The sequence below is a fragment of the Sturnus vulgaris genome, chromosome 1, assembly GCF_052056855.1.
Source record: "Sturnus vulgaris isolate bStuVul1 chromosome 1, bStuVul1.hap1, whole genome shotgun sequence".
In the NCBI taxonomy this organism is placed as follows: domain Eukaryota; kingdom Metazoa; phylum Chordata; class Aves; order Passeriformes; family Sturnidae; genus Sturnus; species Sturnus vulgaris.
In genome coordinates, this window is record NC_142243.1 from 114,475,823 (window position 1) to 114,497,531 (window position 21,709).

Sequence of the window (21,709 nt, forward strand, 5' to 3'; positions counted from 1 at the left end):
CCAGAAAGAAAAATGACTGATGAAAAGATAAAATGTCATGTGCTCTTTTATTAAAGTGACCTAAGAAGTGCTGTCACATTGGGTGAAGGAGAGTAAAACAAGTGCTAACTGCAAGTGTCCCCTTCCTTTTGCCGGGCAGGTAGTCTGTTAATGGTGTCAGATTGTGTGCTGTTGTTATGAGATGCTGAAGCAGCTCTGGTTACTCTGAGGCCAGCCACCCCAGCCTCACTGGGAGCTGCAGCTGAGCACTGGACGGAAAGCAGCTGGATTTGCACGGGGCTGAGAGGCACTATGCCACCCACCCATCTACTGACTGTAATTAGGAATGTTCCTTCTCACACATTTATGTCACGAGGTGAGGACTAAAAGCCTGTTAGCTGTCTCTAGTTAGGGGTATTTTTGTGTGGAGTGCTTCTCAGAATGGAAAGAGGCAGAATAGACTTTCAAGCACTCTTTGACAACAGCACTGAGGCTGAGGGTGCACTGAGGAATGCTAATACCGGAAAACTAGGAACATCTTGACTGTTAATTCTGCTGAAGTTAGCAGACCAAAGCAGTAAAAAAAAAAAAAAAAGGAAGAGTTTTTTTTCATTTTCGTAACCCCTAGGCTTCATAAATGCATCACCCTTCTTTATTGTCAATTTGCTCGGAAAATTACTGCTGACATCTCACCTAAGGATTTATTATCATTCTAGTCAGGCTATCTTTCACTTATAGTGAAGATTTCTTGGATTTTTACCAGTCTTAAATTATATTGAAAGTAGGCAGATGAACATTTAAATTAAAAGGTTAATTGAAACGGAAATATTGCGCTGGCACAGTTAATTTGTTTCAGTTTAAATGTTTATTAGCTTAACTGAATATTTACAGAACCAAGACAAAAAAAGTTGTGCATCTATTTCCACAGACAGAAAAGTAAATTTACTTGTATTCAGAAGGTAAATACCCACTAATAACTCTTAAAAGCAGTAGTCTGTAAGAGCATATTTCCAAAATAAGGAATGTTTTTCTGTAGCTAAACACCAATTATTTTATGATTTCTTATCAATCACCAGTTTCTTTTACAGTTCTTTAGGATTTATGAGCACAATGAAGTCCTCAAAGGTGTCAAGAAAAAGAGCTTACAAATTGTACAAATGCTTGGGGCAGGAAACACTGGTAAGATCTTCTGCCTGACAGGAGATAATCATATGATTTTCTTGTCTTCTTTGTGAACCATTTGAGAGTGATCATCAAGGTCCTCATGAGAAAGAATTGTTAGAGAAATCTGTCTGCTTTTTCTTTTCTCTAATTGGAGAGGGGTCAGGAACTGCAGAAAAGGGAAAATGTGATCCTTTCAGGATTTCCTGGAAGGAACCGTATTTCAGTTAGTTGGCTTTCCAAGGGTGCCTAATTTATTAGCACAGTCAAACTGTGTTCCTAATCTGGGAGAAAATGCAACAGCAATACTAACACCAGAATTTAACTGATCAGAATTCATCTGTATGAATACAAATGTGGTTTTTAGACAGAGCAAGTAGTGCAATAGTTTCCAAAATAAGGACTAACACATGTTATTTGGAATACATTTAAACGTGGAAAAGTGCTTTAATTGGATTATTTTAAAGAAGTTATGTTTGAAAACATCCAAGCTTAATAAAAATGGTATTGTGTGATTCCTCAAAGAAACATTCTGGCCCTAAATAGCAACACAAATGGATTTCCCCCCCCCCAGTATCTAATAGATAGACTATATTAAATTCTACTTCATCCCCTGTATTAGTTTCCTGAGATGATTTCCATCACCAGGCTTTAGGGAATACACTTAAGCACTGAGGTCTTCAAACTATGGTAATTTTTAATCTTTAACAAGTATCCAGTTAGACCTCATTGGCTTTATGGCATTCAGACTTCACGTCTTAGTAGGTAATTTTCTGCTTATGGCATCTGTCCCAGTTATACAAGTGGATGTACTGGGACAGTATTATACCAGAATCACCAGTTTGTGACATGTGGGAAAGGGGCTTTCATCTCAATACATGATTTTGTGAATTTATACATCTTAGCAGCACCGCAGGATGGAAGACAGCTGGTAGTGTTGGGCAGTGATGTGGGTAAAAAGGTGAGCATATGCTTCCTATTTCACTGGAAGTGTGGCCATAGTGATCTCCAAAGAATATTATCCTAGCCTGTAATTAACTGCATCAGTCCTGAGCATCTTAAATGTGCCACTTCCTGTGGCTTGAGAAACAAAGCCTAGTCCTTTGCCCTCTAAGCAAAAAAGTTACTGTTTGATTATAATCACTTCCTGCCAGCCATTCATTGTTTCCTGAGCAGTGCACACACAGCTCCCACATCAGCAGCCATCCAGCAGGTGCCCAAAAGCTTCTCTGCTGCACTGTTTCAAACTGATGTGTAGTTTATCAGTAAGTTGACCAAAAATACGTGTTGTTCTTGTGTTATCCCATAAACCTGCTGTGTTTGTTCCCTGTTAGAAACGTAACTGTTGACCTCTGAAAACTCTGTATGCCAAGACAATTCACTGTCCTCACTCTGGGCTTTGAAAATATTTGTAATATTTTAATTTGAAGGGCTCTGATAGGAACCCTTTAGATTCCAGGCTGCACATTCCCTGTATTTTCCTTCTTCTCTGGGGCAGTATCCCCACTGCCTTCTCTTGTCCGTATTGTCACTCCCTTCTCTCCCATCTTATTTCTGAAGTACTCTTAAGTGCTTTTGTACTGGAGACTTGGAAATCCCTTCCCTAACTGCCAAGATAATGTGTCACAGGGGAGCAATGGTGGTCTCTGCACCTGGAACACTTTACAGTGATCTTTGGAAGGGAGAATCTGTGGGTGCATGACAGAAGGGGATGATGGGGAATTGTGAGCACAGAGACAGGGAATTGCCTGCTTGTGAAAGAGGAAACCTCATCTGACAGCTGGACCATGGGTAAGATTATGAAACCAGCTCCTGTCATGCCTTCTTTTTGTGTTGTTGCTGCATTTCAGTGCTGAGTCTCCTTTACAGGGTGTATTTATTACAGTGATGTATTAAATGCAGGAAAACGGAGTAATCCTGAACCATGATTAGAATCTAAAGAAGGAGTATGTTTTAAGCTAGCTATTAGTACGGGTTTTTTTCCTCCGGGTTGGTAATAGAAAAGTCTGTAAATCACATAAATATCCTAAAAGACTAAAAGCAGAATTAAATAATTATTCATTTTGGGTGAGGTTTTGGGTTTTAAGAGCATAAGTGTAATTATTCTGGCACAAGGGACCTTCTAATGGTTTTAAAGCAAACAGAGCTGGCTGCAACGGGAAACCTTGTGCCATCAAACCATCAAGCACACCCAGCTGGGAGAAGCAGTGAGGCAGATTCCCATGAGCTGGAGTATCACCAGCTTAGGCTTGCAGCTCAACTTCTTGGAGGTTTCAGGCCTGGGGGATCTTCCTTGCAGGAGAGATTGTAACTCCACACATGTGGACTGTGTATGGCTAACAGTGAAGCATTTTCTTTGCAGGGTTTTTTTTTCCAGCCTGCTCTCAGGTTTCTCTCAGCTAAACAAGGGATTCATCTCAGCACATTTAACTGAGCTGCATGGAGAGAGAGATGTGATTTTAAACTACTGAAATTGTAGGAGTCCTTTCTTTGTAAGGCAGAGAATGTATCAGGTAGGTACAGAAATAGCTCTTGCGGTTCAGAAATGTATTTTGAATAGCAGAACATCCCAGGCCCTTAAGTTTTGGGTGAAGTTCAAAGAAATCCTTCCAGAAAGTGAATTCAGAATGTAGCCAGGCCATTCTGTTCCTATTTGTCCTTCTAAAGCCTAGGAGATAAAAAGTTTTTTCAGTAGTCCACCAGTGCAATTAGTTCAGAATATTTTCTTTGGTTTGGGGTTTGACTTGGCAATGTAGAGAACAGCTGCAGATCTGAAAATAGTGAGGCAAGGGGCAGAAAGTGGTTTTGCTCCCTTTTACTAAGTTCACATTGCTATATTTTGAATTCTGACCAAAACCAAAAAGTTTGTAAATAGCATAAGGACAACATTGCAATGATCTCACCGGTTTGTAAAAAAATGCCCTCTCCTTATCCATAAGCCTAAACTTTAAAGTGTAAATTGTAATTTCTAACAGAAATAAAATACTCTGCATGGTGTAATTCAAATTGAGTGCTACCACATGAGAGAATACATCTTCATAATGATGTTTCTAATCTTGAATTAACTGTCAAGCCAGGGTATTTATATTGTTCAGTTGTACCTATTGGAAGGGGACAGTAAAAATCTGAAGCCCCATTCTGGTTTCTGAAACTGATCTTTTAGAGAGCTACTACCAGGGCTTTAAGTACATTCTGCCTGGGAAAATGTTAATCCATTTTCCCTTCCACTACAGCTGGTCAGATGCAAACAGAAAGGTCCCACTAATGTGCTGGAGGCAGAACAGACCATGATTGGTCCCTAGAAACACCTGCAGGCCAAGAAGAAGAGTTTTAGTTGTTATGCCCACATTTTAAAATAACTTTCCCCTCCCTTCTTTGATTTATTGCATAGGGATAGAGAAAATTTTAAACCTTTCTCTTCTGGAAGTGTCCCATGCAAACTCTGTGTCTTTTCCTCCTCTTTTTTCTGTATTTACTTTTTGCTGGTTACGGTTTTCTTGTCAATTCTGGACAGCTAAGAGAGAAATTACTTTAATTGAAATCAGTGACTGAAATTACTGCCTCTAGGTCATTAGGTTACTTTCCTATCTTTGTAAAAACAACATATTATTTTAAATAATATTTTAAAGTTATTAAAGGGGGTAAAGATGTGGAAAAATGAGCTGATTAAATGGTCTATACAGTCTCTGTTAGTGACTGTTTCACATCTGCTACTCCAGGATGAACCAGATCCTGTGGTTTGTGACAAATGCCACTTTTTTCATTGAGAACCTCACAGTGACTAAAGAGCAGAAGTGATTGTTGATCCCCACATTGCTGTCGTTCATCTCTCACCGGTTGTTATTTCTGATGTTGCTGTTCTTTTGTCTTGGCTCCTCCTTGATTTTGAATCTGATCACATTACAATTTAACCTTGCAGCATTCTAATTTTAACACTGCAACACTAAAAAATAAACAAACATACAGACAAGATTGTTTTCAAAGGATGATGTTTATTTTCATTGCCCAGCTTGATCTTTTGGGACAGAATGAGAACTCTTCTTCTGTGAAAGTTGACATCTAATGGACATCTTACAATATATCGAGAAATAGAGGTATCCAAAATCATAGGTTACTTTTGAAAACACACGATGTTATGGCTAAAATTAAACATAGGTAAAATCCTGGAAAAATTGACTTCATTGTCATTGAAGCAATTGCAAGCCTTTTCATTGATTTAAGTGGAACTGAGATTAAATTCTGTATTTCAAGAGAAGATTTTTTTTCTCTTGCAGACATGTGCACCCTTTCTATTCCCTTTTTTTTTTTCTCTAAATGTACCATGCTGGAGAAGAGCCACTCCAAAGTTCACGGCCTGAAGGAAAGCTGGCATGCCAGCAGTGGAGAAGCATCAGTCAGCACAGGCCAAGCATGGCTGCAGACATCAGCCAGTGCCTTTTGTCCACAAACAAGAGGGTATTTCACTTGACAAAGCTGCAGCAAAAAAACTCCAGGTGGCTTTTAACAGGCTTCAGTGCCGACTGTTAAGGGGAGAGATTTTAGGCATATTTACTGGGGCTTTGAATTCTGCACAAGATGTTTTCCCTAAGATGTTGTGCAGGCTGCATTTGTGAAAGGATATTGTGGTAGCAGCTTGTGTTGGAGATCAGCTCAAGGGAGTAAGCCTACAGCAAGCTAGGCAATAGCAATGCTCTCAGAGTAAATGGCTTCTGACTTTTAGAAGTGTTTATTTCTATGGAGAGATGTTAATTTTGCCCTTTGTCTCTGTGGCAGAAATTAGAGGAGCAGTGTTATGTCTGCCATGTCCCAGGCATTGATGCTGAGGGAGATTATCTGGGGGCCTGCAAGGAATAGAACAAGTACTATAGCATTTTATAGTGGACATCTTCAAGGGAGATGCAGAGGTTGTACCTCGATGACATGTTTTCAAAATAAAATTCACAGTTTTTGTTCCAGACAAGAGAAATTCACCACAATATCTTGCTCCAGGACTCATGGTAACTCTAGCTAGGAGCCATCAAATGCAAATCTAAGTGCCTGCTCTTCCATCATTTATTTAAGCAGCTTTGTCTCAGTTTCTGAAGAAACCTAAACCCTTTCTTTTAAAAAACTAACATTTACTTTCCGATACAATTACCTACCTGGAATATAAGAGGATTGTATATAAGAGGGAGGGAAGGAAAAAAAAAAAAAGCAAGGAAAAAAAGTGATTTTTCTTTTTTAAAGTCACTCTGTAAAAAGGCTGAAAAGTATATCTTAAGGTCCCTTTCTTTCCAAATCTGTACTTTTCCCCCATAAGTATTAGCATAAATTGATGCATATACTGGAGTTTGCATTTAGTGCTTTGTGGCTTCAGGAAAATGCCTTTGTACCTGGTCAAAGGTGGTCCAGTTGCTGTACTTTGCCTGGAAGGACCAAAAAATGTGTATAGAGATCTTTTTCATGCATAGAGGTAGAGAAGAAAAGATTATTCTGAGTAGATGTTGCCTGTGGGAAGCTTAAAACGTTTAATTTTAAAAGGTTTTATATCCCATATACATTCAGGTGTTAACCTGTTTTGCAGTCAGTGTTTGTAAGACTTAGAGAAGCAAATATAAAACAAACACTTTCTTTATCCTGATGTAACAAAATGCATGCAGATGTGACCACTGTTTGTTTGGTGTGCATGAGCAGAATGGGAAGATCTTTCCCATAGACATTTGAGAGACTGCTGTATTCATTGTTTTTCTAATCCTTTTCCATGTCAAGGACTGAGCAGTCAGGACTAAGATGATGTGATGTGTCACTTTGATCCTAGCAAATATAATATTCAAGTTGGATACAGTGCCAGTTTTTAAAAATATTTGTACCTGGCTTTTCTGTTGAGATTTCAGAGATGAACAGAAAGCATTCAGATGTGAAGCTCAATTGGATTTGGTACTCAATATTCTTCCTCTTCAGAGTAGCTCACCGAAAACTGTTCCAGTATCTGAGTTTTTGGCTGTGTTCAAGAATGCAGCTGATGTCACAAACTTGCTGACAGATTCAGCAACTTCCAGGGCCTTAAAAATGTTGATTCTCCAACTTTTCTTTTTTAAGTACATTAGGTTATAATTTTTATGTGTATGTATTTTTACAGTTTTATAAATATATAATCTTAAAAATTTGCATGCTTTTTGATGTTTTCTAATGTCCCCCTCAAGAGAGCAATGCTCTTTCAGTCAGAACAATTTCAGTAGAACGCTCTGAAGTGATCTGATGAATTTTAGTCATTTGTGTCTCAACCTTGAGTATGTTTCTTACATACTTAATATAATTATCAAAAAAGCAAGATCTTAGATGAAACTGAAGTGTGAAGGGATCCTGTTATTGTTTCTTTTCGCCCTCATTATTTTGACCTTATTAATGCTGCCAGTTTATTTATAGCTACGACTGCTATGCTAAAACCTTCGCGGGCTGACTGACTCTATCAGAAACTGCATTTTTGAAAGAATTCCAGGGTTTCTGCTATGTAGAGTAGGATTGTTGTCCTGGCTTGTCATGGACACTTTGGGACTTATGCTCTGGGCAGCCCTGCTTGTGTAGCCAGCTCATAGGACTGGCTACAAATAGTACCTACAGAAGTGCTACCTTATAATGCTTTTCTGTCTCTCCCAAATCTCTGTGATGCTGTGCATTAGAGGGTACAGCCTTAAATACTGAGGATAATAGTGAGGGATGACTGGCACTTGATATAAACAAACCTCCTGGTGCTGGAGATTGCCACTGGAAATCCTTTCAGTGATTCTCCTCAACTGCAGAATACAGACGTGGATGCAAGGGACTCTACCAAAAGGCCTTTGCCAAATATTTCAACACTCTGCAGCAAAGGTGTTGGTGCTCTCTAGCTGCTCTGAAAGTAGGATTCACGGGCAAAACGGTAAATAAAAAAAATAAAATTGTAAGCAACTGGGAAAAATCTGCCTCTCTGAGTCTTTCAAGTCCCCTTTTCCATTCATTTGTGTTGTAAAACACAATTTCACAGGATTGCTTAAAACCAAGCCCGCAGCTAAATATTTACCCAATGGATTTTATTAAATCTGTTTCAGTGCCTCTGGAAATGAATTCACACCTCTAATTCCTAAGTACCCTTTGCCTCTGGGCATCTGTAGTGAAATGCAGGTATTAGAAGAGCTGAAATCAGTTGAGATAACTGATAACCTGTGTCAATAAGCAATGGATTGAGAAGACAGAATGATCTTTTGTCTCTCTGGAGTTTGGAAATGGAAATTTTTGAGCTGGGAGGTGTTTATTCAGATAATGCTTGAAAAGTATTTTCCAGGCCTGTTGTCAGCCTTCCTGCATCAATTAAGTACCAGCTAATTTAGTCCAAAAATATTGCCCACGAGCACTTCTAGTAGCAGGTGAAGAGCACCTGAGGAGGCACTTGTGCCAAAAGGCTTTGCCAGCCCCCTTTTCTAAGGGAGGAGCAGCTTCCTAACAACTCTAACACTGCTCACAGTTAGCTAGTGTCTTCAATGCATTTCACTGTTGTATAGGATGTTATTGTCATCTGTCACAGGAGATGTGGGAGTTTGCCAGTTCTTCTGTATTTTTCATGTGTCAGCCTTTGGCGTCTCTTTAACACAAGGGAGATCTGAGCTCAGTGCCCAAAATCCAGCTGCATGGTTTGCTCCCTTCCTTTGCTCTCTGTTTAACACTCACAGGATTAAGGCAAGAAGCAAAGTGGGTAAGCTGTCACTGAGCACTCTGCTGCTGGACATCACAACCCCATGATCTAACTCAGGGGAACTCTGAGAAATCACAGGTCAGTAGAGGAAAACGGATGGTTTGGAAGAGAAGGGACAAAACAAAGGTAATAGTGAAGGCAGAAAGAGCAATGGGGGAGTGGGATGTGGCTGCTGAAATAGTCCATTTTGAACATTCTGTGTTTAAGAAGCTAAACTATGAAATATGTAGGAGGAAAAAAAACATATCCACAAGTGAGGAATGCAAGATGAGCCTCTGCTGATAAAACTCTACTACATGTTATTTTATACCACTGAGATTCTTGTCCAGAAATATGTCTGGAGTCTCCATTTCACCTCATTGAAAAGAGCATTGGGCCTGCAATATATGTTTCAAAAGATTTATTGGGGTAGTTTTAAAAGCCACAGACAGTAGGGCATTCACCGTATCTCCTGAGAGACTGTCTGCAGCCTCCTACATCTTTCATTTCCGTGTTCCCCTGTTGAGATCTGACGTTTTCTGTGTTTAAATATTATTCCTATTATTCCTAATTAAACCCTGTATATCACACCTTATAATTCTCTCCCCAACATGAACAGCAGATAGCTATTTTATTCCCAGCTCATCAGTATTTAACAAAACTGTATAGGTTTGATGTAACTCTCTTCCCAGAAATCAGACTCTCCGGTCTCAGTCCTCAGAGTGTTTTCCCATCTCTCTGCCTCCCGCCTTGCACTCTGTCAATGGCTTCCAGACAACTTGGTGCCTAAACTAGAATGTAATAGTTGAGTGTGGTTGAACCAGAGCCAAACAGGAGGAGGAGGTCTCTTGCTTCCTACTCTGATGTGATGCATTTGATAAGGCAGACCAAAAATACACTGCTGCTTTCTTGCCAGAATACCCAGAAGAATATTAGACATGGTCTCAGAATTAAGCAAATGACACCTGAGGTGCGAATGTACTTACTCTTGTTTGCAAATATCATTAACCAGCTTAGCTCAAATCTGCTTATTACCAACTCAAAACACCTTCAATTTCGATGCCTCTGGACCAATTTAAGGATTGTCTCCATGTATCAACGGGGTCGAACTGGGCATGGTTTTGTCCAGGCAGTGGTGTGGCACTTGTAACTCACACGGATTTCTCCTTAGAGCCAGTTTCTGTTGCCCTCTGGAGCAGGCTGGTGGTTCGGCGTGTGGCTCAGGGAATGAATGGGTGCTTGTACACAGGGCCTCTGGGGCCTCTGGGGCTGTGATTGCCCAGGCAAACTGTCCCTGTGGCGGTGAATTCAAGTCTGTTTTTCTTGTCAAAATCTAGGCCTTTAGATGTTCCTGCTCTCTGCAAGGATTCATGTAATGCTCTGGCTTTTGTGGGCTAATTGAAGTGTCCCAGCAGCAGCCACAAGTACCTGGCCATTGGGTTGCTGTGGTACCTGGCTGTGTGTGTGCTGAAAGCATCTGTCGAGTGTTATATCTACTCAGAACCAACACATTTCACATAAAAATTGGCTTGTAACAGTTTGCATTGGTATTCTCTGTCCAAGGATATATTGTGTGTTGCAAGCTGTTGGAGGCCTTAGTGCCCCATGGTTTTCTGTAGGATCTCTGTGCCTTCACATTGCCACCCCTTCCTCTTCTCCTGCCAGCTGTGGGGCTTCTTATACTTGATGGCTGATGAGTTTTGGTGACTGGTCTTTGTGAAATAACTCTTTAAATGTGGTTGATCTTGGGAATGGCACCTTTACAGCTCATACTATAGTGATTATCTCCCTGGAGTGGTTTTTTTGAGGTGGTTCTCCTAGAATTCCTTGTTGTATTAGAAGGAAAATGAGATCTTTTCAAAGGAAGGAGGTCTTGAAAAGTTAGTTTGAGGACATTTAGTCTTTGGGGGAACATGACATACAGACTTAAAGTGCTGTGTGACAGTGTCTTGCCTGTTTTGGCACCTCTTATTTCCTGTTGTTAATGATACAAATGTCATCTTTCCACAAAAGTTGATGCATTGTGTGCATCGTAGAGCAATGCTTGTGTAGGAGTGTGTCTTCTGTCTTGACTACCCTTAAATGAGTGTTTCTGAGAAGTGATCTACTTCATTTTACATGAAGAAAAATCTTTAAACAACCATTTGGGGATTTCAAAGCACATCAGGAATCTTTGCAGCCATAAGTGCCAGCCTGCTTAGATGTGCTTCTTCTGGGCTTTCATGTACTCCCCTTGGCTTTCTTCACATTCCTCTCTTGCCATGGGAGAGGTAAATTCACTGAAATTCCTCCAGACGAGAGTCTGCTTACAAGCCCATTTCTAGTAGCTGAAATGTTTATGCGGCATTGGAGGGATTTTTATAATCTAAATGTTCTTCTGCAATATTATTAATACTGTTTTATTAAAAATGTTCCTCCTCAAGCATATACAACACTAACTCGAGTTTAGCAGGGTCCAACCAGTGTTAGAGGTAATGTGCATTATCTGAGAGGAGAGACCCAGAAGAGTGAATCACATGTAGCAGCCTGTGTCTGTTGTGTCCATTTACAAGCATCACCAACCATTATCTTTGAATTCAATATTTCAAGCATTAGCTTTCTGTTCTGGCTTAATATACGAGACTATTTGCTACATAATTATATTGTATTTCATTTTCTTCTGTATGCTATTCTAATAATGATATTGCCTAATAAAATAATGTCAGATTTTAATTAGGTTAAAAGTAATTTGTTATATTAGGTTTTTTATTTGAGAAAATAAACTAGCTGATAGTGTATATCAAGCTGTCCATTTTTTTTTTGTTTGCATTTGCTTTCATTTCCTGTCATCCTTTACCTGTTGAAATAAGGGTGGGTTTTTTTCTTCAATAGCTTTTAAGTTATTACAGCCCTCCACAGCCTTAAGTCTAATATATTGAAGTTCTAGTGAGGACATAAGATGCCTAACTTTTTATTTATTAAAAGGATAGTTTTGCAAGAATTTCTGCTCCTGGTTAATAGCTGCACCTTTTTAATCACTGAAATAAATTACCTAGACTAATGTGAAAGGGTGTGATAGTGTATGAGTACTCTGACAAAGGGAGGCTTAAATTTGCTGGGAGGCAAACACAGAATACATTTGCATCAAAGACAGTTTTGGAAAAGAAAAGCTTGTGCTAAGTTGTGGGATACTTTAGGAATAACCAGTGATACAGGAACTGGCATAAAGTGTAGTTCTCTTTATAATATACATTTGTAAGAGTGTCATGAATAGCATCTCAACATACATACAAATAATGAAGATAAGGATGAAGGGGTGAAAGATTCTTCTGTTTCCTAATGCCTTTCTCTATAATTCTTTAATTCCTTTTGCTTTCAAAGTGACCTCAGTACTCTGTAAACTTCCAGATCACATGCAGAGGAGCTGTGTTCTCTGTTACGTGACTAAAGCTTATCTTTATTGGAAGATACTGACTCCTCCTTGAAGTGCCATTTCTAAGTACAGTCTCTTTTATGTAACCTACTGGTTTTAGGCTGCCCTTTTTTGTTAGACATTTATAAAGAACTAAATAGTAAACTTTTGAGCCCAGTTCAGCAGCCCATTCCTCTTCAGCCAAGTATGGTAATCACAATGGAATTCAAGCATATGCTTTGGGTTCAGTGTGTATGTAAAGGTTTTGCAGGATAAGGACAGGTTAAAGAAACCTTTTGTTGGACTGGAGCCCATCTTGGCTTTTCTATGTGTTCATCATTAAAAGACTCCGAAGTTCTTGTATTGACCTGTAATTTCTTGTCACTTAAGTTTTATACAAATTTAGACATCTCACTGCTGTATTTTTCTGCTGATCCTTCTGTTATCACATGGACTGCCAGCCTACCTGTTCTGTTTCTGCTGTGTATAATGCCTGTATTGCTGTACTGTTTGTGTGGTTATTCATGGGTATGCAGGCAGGCAGTTATGGGACAAGAATGTACAGACCCTGATTTCAATCATTATGACTTTGGCAGAGTTAGTATCTTAACTGAGTATCTTGAGGATTGAACTTTATTATAGCTAAGGTTGCCTAGTGAAATCATTTTAACAATGCACGTGAAGTTCCTTTTTCCACCACAAAATTAGAGACATAGGTGTGACCTTCAATGAGATCTGTTATTTGAAAACAAGAATAAAGTTAACAGGTTGACATCTGCTTTCAAAGCATCATCATTTGAATGCGATCAAGTTGTATCCCTGTTACCCAAGGGCCACTTACAGAAGGGATATGGCCAGGTAAAAAAGATAAAATCTTACATTCCCTAATGCCCTTAAAGCAGCTAATTGCTAAAAATGCCTTCTTCAGATATTAATTAGATCAGCCTGGAGGCTGCTCCTACTTGCATTAAGGATGTGATTTCTCTCAGTGTGAGATTAGTACAGACTCAGTAATCAAAGCTTTCTTTGTCTCAGAAGGTATATACTTAACCCAAATATGCTCCTAAATGCCTTAATTCCCATCCTAGTACCATTCTTCTGTCCTAGTGCCTGCTCTCACTGAGCTTCAAGACAAATTAACAGCTACCACTGTGAACGAGTACATGTGAACAATTTCATCAGGGCCTCATCATTCTTTCATTTGTAATTTATTTTTCTACCTTTCTGGCAAATAGATCTGGAGAGACTTGAAATTCCATGAGATTGTTTTTAAAGATTTTTTTTTAGCTGTGTTGTTTAGATATAGTTCAGACTTTCTTTTCTATAAATCTATTTGTTGTAACATTTCAGAAAATTGAAAAGTGGAAAAAACCCAAAGGCATCTATTTCAGGCATAAAGGTAAAAAAGCTTAAATACTTCTTGGTTGTCAGATGTATAAAGGAAAACTTCCTAGCTGATAAGATTTTTTTCAGCTTGTCTGGATCAGTGGCTATTGCATTAATTGTTTGGGTGCCAAAATATTTCATCAGGTGAGGTTACAAAAGCCAGTAGCTGTTCTATTAATTAATTTGTTTGACTACTGACAATACTTCATTTTAGTGAGATTTTCCCAGTACATGTGAAAGATCTCAATAATTTCAATTGCCTAGGAATGCCATTTTCTGCTGCAGCTACCATTTGGTTTATTTAGTTGGTTTTGGAATACTGAGGACATGAAAGTACCTACTGTCCTACATCAAATAATCATCAAATCTGTATTTACAAAAACTGACAACTTGTATTATTAAAATTGGCAGAAGCCAGGAAATGCTTCCTAACACAATTGTATCACTGACAGCTTACTCTCAAATGAATTTGGGTTTAATTATGGCAGCACAAGAAGAACTGAAAGATCCCTTTGACTAAGCAGGAGTTTAATTATATTTGAAATCCTGCAACCTCCTTTTTGCCTGTACAATGGCAAATAAAAAAAAAAGAGGACCAGACTACCAAAGTATCAGATTATCAATTAAATGCTTCCTGTAATAAAGTCCTTATAATTTTTATCCCTTGAGTTTCATTACAGTTTTCTCTATGAATTATGCCTTCTCTAACCAAATGAAAGAAGTAGAACTGCATATTTGAGTGTTCAAAGGTCATCAGTTCTTTATTGATCTTGGCTTTTAGAAAAATAGTTTAAAAAAAGAGATATTTTGAAAAAAAAAGCTACAATATCAGTGAAATGCAGCTCCAAAATGAGTTCATGGGAAAACTCCATAAAAATATTCACACATCAGACAAATCAGATTTGGTATTGTATATCATCAGCTTTCATGTTTGAGTTTTGGGGGCTTCTTCTTTGTAACAAAAAATAAATAACTGAAATAAATTACTGTTAGTGGAGGTTATTTCTAAGTACCCCTTAGTTGAACTAAGGCTCTGACAGGTCATATATAAAGGAAATTGGCATCTTCTTTATTGTTTTAAAATACTTAATGAAATTTAGACAAAATCCATCTTTTTAATCACATTTGAATAGAAATTTGAAATTATGCATTTAAATCTGTAGCAGTTAGCTGGAATCAACTCCTAATGTTTATCAGAAGTGATGGCAGTGAAACCCTGGAGAAAAGATTTTGGAGGTGACCAAAATTATTTTATTGAATAATCTTATGCTCTTAAAAGATGAAAGCATATCTAAGCACTGAACTTTAGTTTTCTTTCCATATTTCATGCAATAGAGTAGTTTCTTTTAGTATCAGGAAGACTCAAAAAGAGCATGGCTAGAAAAATTTATCTAAGCAATGCTGGTAAGACAGCTTTTTAAAGTTCCACATATATATTTTAAGTGTCAAGTAGTCATTAAATGTCCTTCATGTCTGGAGTAGTAAGATTCTTTAAGTTCTTCATGTTACAGAGAAAAGCTGGAAATTATACTGTACCCATGAAAAGAAAAGGATTTTGGTATATATTTAGGCCTAGTTAGGAAGATTTTGAATTCCTAAATTTGATAATGCCTAGTACACATTGAAAACAACTGATGTTTCCTTTGTCATGGTATCCTCTAGTAAAGTGCTGATTCCATACAGTATTAAATATGAAAATTTTCTGTCTCAAAATTACGCTTTTTTTTTTTTTTAATTTTATTAATCCCTTCACACTTGTTTTTTAGACCAGAGAGATAAGATTTGCATAGCATTCAAACTTCCTTGAAGACTGTGCCTTATGGAAATGAGTTGCAGTGAGTACTTTATTAGGCATTTTTGAGAGTTTTCCACTAAGGATACAACACTCCCAAAAGGGGAGCTGATGAAAAGTATGTTGGAAAATTTTTTCTTAAAAGCAAAAACACATTTCACTAAAGGAATAAATCAAGACAGAATTTCAGATTTTTTTGCTGTATTAAAATTGAAAAATACAACAAAAATTAGAAGACTCAGACTTGCTGAGACTCATGTTGGAGATGAACTTAGCAACAGCTTTTGTTTTCTTTCTTCACTGGAAAAATCTCATCTAGATAAAATACAAGCACACTTTGTAAGTGCAATGCAATTATAGCTAGCCCCAGGAAAGAGCATTGGCCAATTTTATTACAGTGCAAAGATTAGTCCTGGAATGTAAAGCTGAGAGAGGCCTATTAGGGACTGGTTTCATTAGAACACGTGGAACAAGACATTCATAAGGCAGCAATAAATCCATTAAGGGGAAGAGGGCTCTGAAATGGCCCTTCAGTATTTTTATTATTAACTACAAGGATTGCTGAGGTTGGTGATGTCAGAAATATGGTTTTAGCCAGCACTCACTGTCCCTTTTAACTCACTGTTCTCCAGTCCAAGTTCACTTTGAAATAAGCAGCCATAAGTGTTCTAGTTAGCAGAGCAGAATCTGCCTAACACCACTGAATTTGGAGAAAACAGGAGAAAATAAAAGACCAGTGGAAAATCTCATCTCTCACATTGCCACAAATCGTACATGAACAGAATCCTAGATGTTGACTACAGCTTTTAATTTCCTCATAAAGTCACTGTTAGATAGACCCTAGCAGGCTCTTTCATTTTCATAAATCTAAATTTCTGATGCTGGTAAATCCTGAAAAGAAACAGCAGTTTGTTATGTATGGAGGGCATTTTGATAAAACTGTCCCGAGCAATGGTAGACAAGAAGCCTGTGCTGCTGAAAAATGGTACTGCTGTCTGCTCAAAACTGAGCTTAAATATTGACCAGCTGCATAGAAAATAGCATCAGATTTGTCAACAGCATAAAAAATAGCCACTGAGAAACCAGAACATTTCTCTGCATCCTAATGCTTCTAATTCCCAGAGATACCAAAGCTTCCATCATTTCATGGAAGAAAAAATAGCTTCTGCATCAGGCGTTTGAGATTTCCTCACTAGGGAAATGCAGACTGCTCAGATAAAGGATGCCTGATCCTGGTTGATATTTTCTACCAAATGGTGATACTCTTTCCAAAAGTGATTTCAGGATACTCGGTGTTAGATTTACCAGTCTTGTGAGGTAAAACTTCCATCTAGTTGGGTCCCAAAATACTCCCAGGAGTTTCAGAGCCCCAGCACGCTCAGCTGGACAAGACTGGGGCAGAGAGAGGTGTTTCTCTGTTTCCTATGTGCCTGCTTTGACAGAAAAACAACTTTTATCCAGCCTGAAAGACTGTCAGAAGTGTCACTGGCCAGGATTCGGAGCCTCTTTTTTCAAACGCCCAGCTGTGTCACAACCATCACATGGGACTTGATAAATTTTTCATGCCAGAATTAATCAATTTCAGTGGGCAGTTTTCCTCACTGGCATGTATCCTGCCTCCCTGGGGCACTTCATCTGTCACAGACAAACGAGATGGGGATTTGTGGAAGTGCTAGTGGGGTGGCTCTTCTCAGACCCATCAAACTGCGTGTGCATATGTCAGGTCAGGAATTTTTGGGTCTCCCGGGATGTGTGTGGGGCTTTCCAGAGGGGAGTGCCTTCTCTGGGCACATAGGCAACTGCTTATTTTGGTGGTGTGGTGGTTTAACCCCAGCTGTAAAATAAGTCACATGCAACTGCTCGCTTATTCCACCACCAGCCCCGCCCCCGGTTGTAGGTAGAATCAGAGGAAAAAAGTTAAACTCATGGGTTGAGATACCAACAATAATTGAAACAAAACAAAATATAATAATATAATAGTGAGAGGTTATAATAATGAGACAGAGAGAGAGATAAAATCCAAGATAAGAAGTGATACCCAATGCAGTGGATCACCACCCACTGACAGAAGCATAGCCCATCTTCAAGCAGCGATTGGCACCTTCCAGATAACTGTCTCCAGTTTATGTAGTGGGCAGGATGCTCTGTGGGATGGAATATCTCCTTGGCCTGTTTGGGTCAGCTGTCCTGGCCCTGGCTCCTTTCCAGTCATTTGTGCACCTGCTCACTGGCAGAGCCTGGGAAGCTGAAAAGTCCTTGACTTAGGGTAAGCACTACTTAGCAACGACTAAAACATCAGTGTGTTATCAACATATTCTCAGGCTGAATTCAAAACACAGCACTGTACCAGCTACTGGGAATAAAACTAACTCTATTCTAGCCTAAACCAGGACAGATTGGTTTTTTGGAGCTAATGATTTAAATGTAGTGTGCATTCCTTTTATCATGAACAGACACAGCTCGAGAAGTGGAAATGTACTGGAAATATACTATTTATGAAAAGTATGACATACAGTAGGGATTAATAAAATAGATTATTTACCCTATAAATACTGAAACAAGAAAAACACTTATTTGTAAGAGAGATTATTGCAGTGCTCATAATCCAAGCAGCACAATAGGAAAGGAAATATAAATGAGGCATTTAGTTCTTGCCTTGCGCATATTATATTTCATTATATTATATTATATTCCCACACATATTTTATAAACCAGAAAAGTATATTAAAAAATAGACCAATTATGCTTCTGATACATGTAAGCATGAAGATAAAATTGTAGTCAGAATAATTCCAATCAAACTATATTCTTTGTTTATTTATTCTTTTCTTTTTAGCACTACTAATGTCAAAAGTTTCAGCTTGAAACATGGCTGATAATGAAACATTCACAGAATCTTTTTCAGAGGCTGGAAACCTCACGCTTGGAATAATTTCTGCTTTGGAATGTCTGTAATATATTGAAGCCTTAATACCATTCTAATTGGGACCTTACTAATTAGCCTGTGACTAGAATTTTAATTAGATGCACAATAGGTGTTCTCCCTACCTGCAGTGGAGGAGCTGTTTCATGGGAAGAAGAGTGAAGGGAAAAAGATAGTGAAAGGAATCCATAGAAGACAAATATAATCTAATCCCTACTATGAGAAATGTGTACATTAATTAATATTTTTCAAAATCATATCTCTGGAAATGGCTTCTGTTTGGTAAAGCACAAAAAAGTTTGCTTTGTGATTTGCTTTTCTCCCATGTAGAACAAATTGTACTTTTTTTATCTGTGACGTGGCGTGTGCTGTGAGCAAACTGAGAAATAGTGGGACATGACTGTAGTTAATTAGCTCAGGGCCAGCAGCAGGGACTGAGGTGAGCACATCAGGGGCTCAAGGCAGGAGTCTGTAATCTGAGTTGGAAGAGTAGGGCTGTGTACCTGGGTCACAGGGGACAAGGCTGAAAAGGGAGATGCCCAGCACCTTGACAATTGCATTAGTTGAACCTGGGCTGTAGCACATTCTGGAGTTAAAAATGCATGTGAAAAGCTTGGAAGGTGCAGCTGAATGAATTCCTGTCAGTGGCAACTCAGAAGTACCAATACTCTGGTAGATGAGGAAAAGATAGGAAAGAGGAAGAGAATGTATCTGTCTGAAAATACTGCCACCACTAATGTTCTCATTAGCCTAATGGCATATACTCTGTTACAGAGAATTTTAGGATTGTCATTTGGGGTGAAGGCTTTTTTAAAATCTGCAAAATATCTAGGGCAAGAAGAATCCTAAAAACATAAATATGAAGTTCCTTCCTTCTCCAAGGAAGCCTGAGTTGCGTGTTTATAAATATAAAGTTATTTGTCTGGCCTGGTAATCCCCATAAGCCCCAGCAGTGAAAAGAGTGATTCAATTTCAGAAGATAATGGGACATTCTGAAAAATTATGATCAGGTCCATGGAACATTTTTATACGAGGAGAAATAAACAGTAAAAGTAAAGTGAGGATGAATTGCAGAAAACCAGTTAAAGAATTATTATTTGTTTCCCCCACTAAAGGGAAATTTTTAGAACAGACTCTCTGAAGGGAGTGGAAAACATACTGTACAATTTGCATTATTTGAAAAATACTTTTTGTTACTTAATTTTGACTGGGAAGATTCTTCCTCATGGTGAGTAAGGTCACAGGTGAGCTACATTCCTTGCTCTTCAAGATATTTAAAAGCAATATCTAAGGAATATTTTTCTCCAGGTGGCAATATGAGACAAGTGAGAATAAAGTTGCACCCCTTATGTTTTCGATAAAATTTGTAGCAATCACTCTAAGTAATTACTTCACAGATGTTAGAGAACATTGGTGGAATGATAACAGCAAATTATTAACTGGAGAAACATCTGTAAGATTTAAATGTCAGTTGTGTCAAGAAGTGGAAGATGATGTCATCCTTGTGCCAAAATTAAATTAACCCAATCTCAGTCAAATAACACAAATAGTATGTGGTCTGAAAACAAGTTGCACATTGTTTGAGGAATAATGCTGAATATAGAAGAGAAAATTATCACCTATAACCAACTCTACAAGAAATAAGTATTAATAAAAAATTGTGTTTTTTCTGAAGTATTCACTCAACTGCTCTGCCTAGTTAGTAAAAGATGTTATCTTTTCAAAGGTCTTTATTAACCCACCTGTCCTACAAGATATGGTCATTTCCCATGTCAAATTTATTTCCTACTATGAGTTTCATTAGAAACAGAAGGGAGTGGGGAACTCAAGCCATGATTAGTGGAATTATACTGCTTTTAATCCTTTATGGGCAGAGATTTAAGGCTGGTTCATGTAAAAAACATACTACTTCTTGCTGCCTAATTAAGATGCTGGTTGGGCCTGGTGTATCTTGAGGTATCTCATTTTGCAGGGAGGTTTGAGTCTTCCCTGACACCTCCAAGCTAGGAAGACACCAACTATCTCAGATCAGAGGCTGAGTGATATATTAGCTCAGACTTAATGCCGTTCTGCGCACATCCCTATCACTCCCAGACAAATGGAAGCGTACTTGAATATGAGGTGAACTTGAATATCCCTGCAAAGAGGCTGCATCCATACCCTTTGTCCACTTCCTGGTGGGACTGCTGCTCACATCACAAAATGTCCACCATAGATAGCAGTTTAGCAGAGTCTTTATCAGTACTCTGAGAATTGAAAAGGCTCCTCGGGAAAAAAGCAATTATAATGTAGCACTACTTCATTTGAACAGTGCATTTTGAAAGGGGAAAAAAAAAAGCCACACAACAAAACACCTCATATGTGATTGCCTTTCTGTTTTGGGAAATAAAAGGAAACTGGTTTTCTGTCTTGAGTTCTTTGATGATGGTAGACTTCAGCATCCAGTACTTTTATCCTTCTTGTTGTATACATATGGAGGTTTGCTATGTGATACGGTGCAATATTTTTGATTGCAGGCTTCTACAGAACATCTCCTTTATAACCTCGGTAGTGTGATGTTATTTTACATAGTCTAGTTGACATGAGGATGTAGATTAAAATGCAGGTCAGAAGTTCTAACCAGGCTTGGCAGGCAGGAAAGGATATTGGTTCGACAGGGTAATTACCCATAGGAAGTGGTGATGCTGACACTAGTTTTAATTTTTTGAGTGCTGCTAAAGATGTTTATCTTCACTCTGAAAGCTTTAGTCTTTTATGGTTTGAATGCTGGCTGTGAGAGAAGCTGTCACTTTTCTCTCTGCTCTATCCAACAGTAGTGCTCTTCAAAATAGTCGAAAGATTTTTTCATCTGAAAGCAGAAGGAAAATATATTCTTACTTCTGAGCCTTTTTGTGAAACTCGTTTAATCAGAGATATACTGTCCTGAATTTGAATGAATATTGGGAGAGTGTTTGCTTGGGTAAATAACATGTATTATGTTACAGAGTAGAGATTTAATTGCTGTTGTTCGTAATTTTTTTTGTCTCCTCCACATAGAATTGGCTAGAACATAGTTTTCAAGACTACAAAATAATATCCGAATATTTTATGATTTCTTCTCTCTTACATAATTTAAACTGAGGATTCCTTATTTAAGAAAACCTAAAATGAATTTCAGAGCTTGTGTTATGTAAGCCAGTTAGTTACATCAAGCAGAAAAACTGAACACTGCCTTTGGGAGAGAGGGGCGGGGGGGGAAACAAATGCTTGAAAGCAGAGTCCAGAGAATGGAGGACAGTTTGGGGACCAGGTTCTCCACAAACCACACCACAGAGAGGCTGGCAAAAGGCATTGGATACACGTGGAGCACCAGTCAACCTCAAAGGTTCTTCAGGATCAATTTTGGATGCC

At 38.4% G+C, this 21,709-nt stretch overlaps 1 protein-coding gene across 9 annotated transcripts in view; it reads left to right on the forward strand.

Annotated features, from left to right (window-relative positions):
• Positions 1–21,709, forward strand: part of DTNA (dystrobrevin alpha) — a 221,195-nt gene that overhangs the window by 102,901 nt on the left and 96,585 nt on the right. The window lies entirely within an intron of this gene.